Source organism: Apium graveolens, chromosome 8 (assembly GCF_009905375.1).
Source record: "Apium graveolens cultivar Ventura chromosome 8, ASM990537v1, whole genome shotgun sequence".
In the NCBI taxonomy this organism is placed as follows: domain Eukaryota; kingdom Viridiplantae; phylum Streptophyta; class Magnoliopsida; order Apiales; family Apiaceae; genus Apium; species Apium graveolens.
Window position 1 is genome coordinate 234,230,097 of NC_133654.1, and position 8,381 is coordinate 234,238,477.

At 40.0% G+C, this 8,381-nt stretch overlaps 1 non-coding gene across 1 annotated transcript; it reads right to left on the minus strand.

Annotated features, from left to right (window-relative positions):
• Positions 1–1,987: 1,987 nt before the first annotated feature.
• LOC141681158 (small nucleolar RNA R71) lies at positions 1,988–2,094 on the minus strand. Its single transcript, XR_012558600.1, has one exon. It is a non-coding gene; the product is annotated as a small nucleolar RNA R71 (small nucleolar RNA).
• Between the last annotated feature and the right edge of the window lie 6,287 nt (positions 2,095–8,381).

Here is an 8,381-nt window from a genome sequence, read left to right on the forward strand (position 1 = left end):
CTTGCGTGAATTTTAGCGCGTGTTTTCGCCCTAACAAGTTTTTGGCGCCGCTGCCGGGGATTCGGTGTTAATTTTTAGTTTATGTGCTTGTGATCAGTGGTCGTTAAAGTTCACTAACTCGGATTCTTTTACTTTCACGGTTTATTTGTTTGTGTTTCAGGTACTCATTATAATGGGAGATCCAGCAGCACGAACGAGAGCCTTGATGGATTTTTCTCAACCCAAGATCAATGACATTCAATCTAGCATTGTCCGGCCAGCTATCACAGCTAATACCTTTGAGATTAAGCCTGACATAATTCAATGGGTGCAGAATTCAATCCAGTTTGGGGTTCTCCAACTAAAGATCCCAATATGTACATTAGGGATTTCATTGAGATTTGTGACTCCTTCAAGTTCAACGGTGTTTCTGAAGATGCTGTAAAGCTAAGACTGTTCCCATTCTCTCTGAGGGACAAGGCTAATAGCTGGTTACACTCTCTACCAGCTGGGTCGATTACTACTTCGGAAGATCTTGCTCAGAAGTTTCTTACTAAATTCTTCTCTATGGCGAAGACAACTGCAATCAGGAATGCTCTTACTCAATTTGCGCAGCAATCAGGAGAATCTTTATATGAAGCTTGGTTATGCTTATTCGTCTTATGAGCATCGCGAACTTATAAGATAGCATGTTAATCTCTATTGAAGCGAAAGTGAATATAGGGGTTTAGAACTTGTCATGCTAGCATAGGTTCATGTATTTGATATGCATGATTCATAGGTAATTTTAACCATCTGACTTGCCCTATATAATCACGATAGATAACTTGTGCATTAAACCATTATGTTATCAAATTCTATAGATATATAGGGTCTCAACATAATTGGTGTCTATTCAGCTTCTATCTCTTTTGTGGATGTCTAGTAGTAGGTCATTCGTACAACGAAAGTTGGCACTTACTAGTTTCATGTTGTCCGATTGGTATCATCACCATTGCATGCTAAGGATAAGAACAAAAAGGCTATTGAATGAAGTAGTAATGAAGTTAGAATCCCATGTTTGTGTTATATAAGTAAATCAACCTTTTAATCTCTTAGTTAATTGCATGTTAGTTAATAATCTTAGTTATAAACAATCTTAACTTGTTATTATCTTAGCATTGAATAATAACCATACCATCATTGCATGAGTACATTATTTGAAATTAACCTAAACCAGTCTTTGTGGGAACGAACTAGAATTAATTCTATAATACTTATGAACACGTATACTTTCATGAATATTAACACGTGTTTTTGTCCTCACAAGTTTTTCGTGCCGCTGCCGGGGACTCGGTGTTAATTTTTAGTTTATGTGCTTGTCATCAGTGGTCGTTAAAGTTTGCTGACTCGGATATTGTTACTTACTTGGGTACTTATTGTATTTCAAGTACTCTAGAGAGCGTGTATGCTAACGCGTTCTCGATCTCACAAGAGAACACTGGATATGCTAACGCATTCTCGATCTCGCAAGAGAACACTGGATAAAGCGGAGGAAGTAGTTGAAGAAGTTCTTGTTGAAGAGAAGGTTGAAGAAGCTTTTGTTGAGGAGAAAGTTAAAGAAGAAGCTCTAGTCATAATGGGAGATCAAACAGCGAATCCTAAGGCTTTGATGGACTATTCTAAGTCAAAGATCAACGATATTCAGTCTAGCATTATTAGGCCAGCCATCACAGCTAACACCTTTGAAATCAAGTCAAGCACGATTCAGATGATACATAATTCAGTTCAGTTTGGGGGTTCTCCTATAGAAGATCCCAACATGCACATCAGGGATTTCATCGAGATTTGCGACACTTTCAAGTTCAATGGAGTTACTGAAGATGTTATAAAGCTGAGGTTTTTCCCATTTTTTCTAAGGGATAAGGCTAAGTGTTGGTTGCATTCTCTACCACCAAGCTCTATTACCACTTGGGAAGATCTGTCTCAGAAGTTTCTCACTAAATTCTTCCCTATGGCGAAGACTGCTGCAATCAGGAATGCTCTTACTCAATTCGTGCAACAAACGGGAGAATCTTTATGTGAGGCTTGGGATCTCTACAAGGAGATGCTCAGGAAGTGTCCTCATCATGGGATGCCTGACTGGATGATCATCAACTGTTTTTACAATGGGTTGGGTGCAACTTCTAGACCCATGCTTGATGCAGTATCAGGAGGAGCCTTATGGGCTAAAAGCTATGATGAAGTTTATGAAAAAATTGAACTGATGGTTGCTAATGAATACCAGAACCCAACTCAGATAATGCCTCAAGGAAAAGTAGCAGAAATTCTGGAAGTGGATACAGCTACTGCTATAGCTGCTCAACTTTAGGCTTTAACGACGAAGGTGGATTCTTTGGCTAATTTTGGAGTTAATCAGATCACTAGTGTTTGTGAACTTTGTGCTGGTGCACATGAGACGGAGCAGTGTGCTATTTCTAGTGAATCAGCTTAGTACGTGAGCAACTTTCAGATGTCACAGCAACCAGCTCCAGCCACCTATCATCCCAACAACCGCAATCATCCTAACTTCAGCTGGAGCAATACTCAAAATGCGATGCAACAGCCTTATCAGCAGTATGCAGCTAAGCAATACAACCTTCTTGGTTTTTGACAGCCGCAATATGCACCAAGACAACAACTCCAACTTCAGCAGCTACCACAATCTAATGAAAAATATGAAATAGAGGAGTTGAGGCTTATGTACAAGACCCAAGCGGTTTCTATTAAGACCTTGGAGAATCAAATTGGGAAAATTGCCAATGCCTTGCTGAATCGACAACCCGGTACACTCCCTAGTGATACTGAAGTGCCAGGAAAGAGGGAAGCTAAAGAGCAGGTCAAGGCAATCACATTGAGGTCTGGGAAGGTTGCAAATCCTGAAAAATCTCCAGTTCTAGAAGTTGAAGTTGTGGCTGAAGAAGAAGTGCAGAAGGAAGCAGAAGTGGAACCAAGGAAGACAGCTATTGTCAGCATTCCTCCTGAGGGTAATATAGGGGAAAAACAAGTCTATCCTCCACCTCCTTTTCCTAAGAGGCTGTAGAAGCAAAAGCTGGATAAGAAATTTGCTAAGTTCTTGGAAGTTTTCAAGAAACTTCATATCAACATATCTTTCGCTGAACCTCTTGAACAAATGCGTAGCTATGCGAAGTTTATGAAAAGTATTCTCTCTAGGAAAGTGAAGCTCGATGACTTAGAGGTTGTTGCTCTTACGAAGGAATGCAGTGTTGTGCTGCAACAGTAGTTGCCTCCAAAGCTTAAAGATCCTGGAAGCTTCACTATTCCTTGCACCATTGGAAACTTGTCGTTCGACAAATGCCTAGATATTCCTTCGACAAGCTTCACTATTCCAAAGCCCACTTATATGTCCTTACAGTTGGTTGATCGCTCTATTACATATCCACGAGGCATTGTGGATGATGTCTTGGTCAAGGTGGACAAACTCATCTTTCTTGCTGATTTTGTAATTCTTGATTTCGAGGAGGATAAAAATATTCCCATAATCTTGGGAAGACCATTTTTGGCTACTGGCCGAACCTTAATAGATGTGCAGAAGGGTGAGCTCACTATGCGAGTAGTGGATCAGGATGGGATGTTCAATATTTTTAATGCCATGAAATTCCCAACTGAAAATGAGGAGTGCTTAAAGGTGGAATTGGTTGATTATGTGGTTACTTCAGAACTTGATCAATTGCTAAGGTCAGATGCCTTAGAGAAGGCCTTATTGGGGAATTCAGATAGTGAAGATGACGAAGGTAATGAGCAATTACAATATTTGAATGCTTTTCCTCGGAAGCGAAGGCTGGATATACCGTTTGATCTCTTGGATTGGAGGAGTTGAAGAAGTCTCCAAAATGCCTCAAGCCCTCTATTTCAGAAGCTCCTACACTCGAGCTTAAGCCTTTGCCTGAATGCTTAAGGTATGCTTTTTTAGGTAATGCATCTACTTTTCCGGTTATTATTGCATCTGAACTTTCAGGTAGTGATGAGAAAAAGCTCTTCAGAATTCTGAGAGAGTTCAAATTGACAATTGGATGGACTATAGCAGATATCAAGAGAATCAACCCTTCTTATTGCATGCATAAAATTCTGCTAGAATAAGGAAGCAAGCCAACTGTTGCGCAACAGAGAAGGCTAAATTCGATAATGAAAGAGGTTGTGAAGAAGGAAATTCTCAAGTGGCTAGATGCAGGGATCATCTATCCTATTTCTGACAATTCTTGGGTGAGTCTAGTTCAGTGTGTGCCGAAGAAAGGAGGCATCACCGTGGTAGCTAATGAAAAGAATGAACTCATTCCTACTTGAACAGTCACGGGGTGGAGAGTTTGTATGTATTACAGGAAGCTGAATAAAGCCACGAGGAAGGATCACTTCCCTCTTCCTTTTATTGATCAGATGCTTGCTAGGTTGGCTGGGCATGAATACTATTGACATCTGGATGGTTATTCAGGCTATAATCAGATTTGCATTACTCCAGAAGATCAGGAAAAGACTACCTTCACTTATCCGTTTAGTACTTTTGCCTTCAAAAGAGTTTCTGTTGGGTTGTATGGTGCACCTGCCACATTTTAGAGATGTATGATGGCTATTTTCTCTAACATGATTGGTCAGAATGTGGAGGTGTTTATGGACGATTTCTCTGTGTTCGGTGATTCTTTTGACGAGTGCTTGCAAAATCTTGGCGCCATCCTTAAAAGGTGTGTTGAGCCCAATCTGGTTCTCAACTGGGAGAAATATCACTTTATGGTGCAACATGGCATCATTCTTGGGCACAAGGTCACTAGTAAGGGTCTTGAGATGGACAAAGCCAAGGCGGGGGTCATTGAAAACCTTCCCCCACCAATTTCAGTTAAAGGAGTATGCAGCTTTCTTGGTCATCAAGGACTTATCTAAAATCTCTAAACCGTTGTGCAATCTTCTAGAGAAAGATGTCCCGTTTAAGTTTGATGATGAGTGATTAACTGCTTTTGAGAGCTTAAATAAGAGCTTGATCATGACACCGGTCATAACTGTACCTAATTAGGATGAACCTTTTGAAATGATGTCTGATGCAAGTGACTATGCAGTTGGAGCAGTTATTGGGAAAAGGAAGAATAATATATTTCATGTGGTCTACTATGCTAGTAAGACCCTCAGTGGTACACAACTGAACTATACTACTACTGAGAAGGAACTATTGGCTATTATCTATGGTTTTGAGAAGTTTCAATCTTATTTGTTTGGGATGAAGGTGACGGTTTTCACTGATCACGCTGCGATTCGCTATCTCGTCTCGAAGAAGAATTTGAAGCCTAGACTGATTCGATGGGTTCTTTTACTTCAAGAATTTGAGTTAGAGATCAAGGGAAAGAAAGGTATTGAGAATCAAGTCGCTGATCATCTCTCTCAGTTAGAAGATCCGAGTGCAACCTCACAGGATAAGACATTGATAAATGAGTCTTTTCCCAATGAGCAGCTGTTTGGGGTGCAAGAGGAAGAACCGTGGTTCGTAGACATTGTGAACTACCTTATGAACAATATTATGCCTCCAGATTTGTCTTCTTTTCGAAGGAAGAAGTTTCTTCATGAGGTGAAGTGGTACATGTGGGATGAGCCATTCTTGTTTCGGCAAAGAGCTGACCAAATCATCAGGAGATGTATTCCGTACAACATAGTGGGGGGGTGATCTTGCGAGATTATCATTCGACTGTTTATGGAGGCCACTATGGTGGAGAAAAGACAGCAACTCATATTCTTTAAGCAGGATTCTTCTAGCCTACATTTTTTAAGGATGTGCATCAGTTTGTTTTGAAGTATGATCGATGCCAGCGTATTGGTAATATGTCCAATAGGGATGATATGCCTCTTAATGTGCTTCTCGAGGTTGAGATCTTCGATGTTTGGGGAATTGACTTCATGGGGCCATTTGTCTCATCTTGTAATAATCAGTATATCTTGTTGGCGATTGATTATGTCTCGAAATTGGTTAAAGTCAAGGCTTTGTCGACAAATGATGCAAATATAGTTCTTAATTTTCTTCACAAGCAGATATTCGCAAGGTTTGGGACTCCAAGAGTCATAATCAGTGACAAGGGATCGCATTTCTACAATTGCAAGTTCATTTCTATGATGCAGCGATATAATATGAATCATCGCATTACTACAGCCTACCATCCTCAGACTAATGGTCAAGGTGAGGTATCTAACAGAGAGATCAAGCATATTTTAGAGAAATTTGTGTGTCCATCAAAGAAGGATTGGTCTTTGAAGCTGGATGAAGCTGTTTGGGCGTATCGAACAACAAATAAGACTTCGCTAGGCATGTTACCGTTTCAGTTGGTTTATGGAAAAGGATTTCATTTGCCTGTGGAGCTCGAGCATAAAGCATATTGGGCTTTGAAGAAGTTGAACCTTGATATGAATGCAGCTGGAAAGAAAAGGATGCTTCAATTGAATGAACTCGACGAGTTTCGGCATCAAGCGTATGAGAACAACAAAATGTATAAGGAGAAAGTCAAGAGGTGGCATGATAGAGGTCTAGTGCTCAAATCATTTGTACCAGGGCAACAAGTTCTTTTGTTCAACTCTCGTCTCCATCTTTTTCCTGGAAAGTTGAAGTCGAGGTGGTTAGGGCCGTTTGTTATAAAAACTGTGTTTCCACATGGAGCGGTGGAGATTTTTGAGAATGATCCAGGCCAAGCGTTCAAGCTAAATGGACAATGTTTGAAGCATTACTATGGGGATACGGCAAACCGTAAGGTGGTTAGTATCGTTTTATTGTTCGCTTGATCTCGGGAATTCTACGTCAAGCTAGAAACGTAAACCAAGCACTTCTTGGGAGGCAATCCAAGTTTGTTGTACATTAGTAGATAGAGGAAGAAGAAAACAAGGAGAAAACTACAAAAAAATCAGAAAAAGAAAAATTGCAGTGCCAACTACAGTAGCACGGCGCGCCCACGCTAACAAGCGGGGCGGCTGCGCTATTTTTCTAGTAGCACGGCGCGCCCGCATTGGTATGCAGGGCGGCCGCGCTGGCTCCCTGGACCTGAAAAAAATAAGAAAAACAGAAATTTAAACACAAAATTAAATCACAACCAAATTTCCCTCTCCCACCTTCCATATTTCCCACTCCCAATCAGTTTCAATCACCCCATTATTCCCATTATTCCCACAATCAATTCCCACTTCTTTTCCATAACTAGTTCCTAATTCCCTATATATACATACATTTATACACAATCTTCTCCATCACTTCTCAATTCTCAAACACACAAATCTCTCTTATACACATCTCTTTTCTCTCTTATTCGAATTCAATGGCTCCCAAGAGATAACGAACCCAAGTTAGCAGCAGCACCACCGATTCTTCGAGTGTAGGCGGTGGGAGGCCTAGGTTTTCTACTCCGGAGGCTGAAGCAGAGTATACGAGGTTTGTTGGTGAGACTGTGTAGTCGTATGAACAGTTACATGATAATTCAACACGATAACAATACTAGAACAGGACAGGTTAATAATACTACATCTACACAGGAAATCAGGAAGAATGAAGACAAGGCAAATACAAAGAATCAGAAGATTAGAAAAAGGCCTGAAGTCTGTTTACAGGTCATTGAAAGAAGTTCATTAATATGTTTATGCCTCAGTGAAGAATAAAGGTTAAAGACTTTTAGGGTTTCAGAAATGATGAAGATTCAGTGTATAAGTGCTACCAGAAGATTTCAGTGTATTGGCATTGATTGAAGATAGACAGTGTATGAAGCATAGGAATCTGAAGAATTGAAGACATGGTATAGACAGAGGTTAAAGAAGACAATTACAGTCTTGAAGCTATACTCACTGACAGGAGTTCATTTATATGTTCAAGCATCGATAAAGAACAGTTAATAAAGTATTCAAGATTGTAGTAGCAATGAAGACGTTGTCTACGGTACCAGAAAGGATTCCAGTGAAAGTACATTTGTTTGTTGATAGTCAGTGTACGAAGCAATAAATTTGAGGCAAGCTTAACAATGTAATCAAGTCTATAATACGAAGACCTAAATCGGAGCTAGTCGTCTGTTAACCAGACCAATTGCACTAGGCGTCAGCGTTTCATGAAAGGAATATGAGTATTATCATTAGAAGGATTGTTAAGTGAGGATTCGTATCAGGGAATACAGGTTTTATGATTCAAATGAAGACTCAAGAGAGAAGACTTAAAGATGGGACAACTCAGGGAATGCAATGCTCTATAGAAACTAAGTCAAGGTGATCACTACCTTGTAGTGGGAGTCATCCTGATCAATATATTGATCTTCAGAAGCAATATCCTGGATGTACAGTTCAATATTTCAGTACAGGAAATGATCTTGACTTAGTGTGATACTCAGGGAATAAATTAGAGCAAGAATAATTTCACAAGTTCA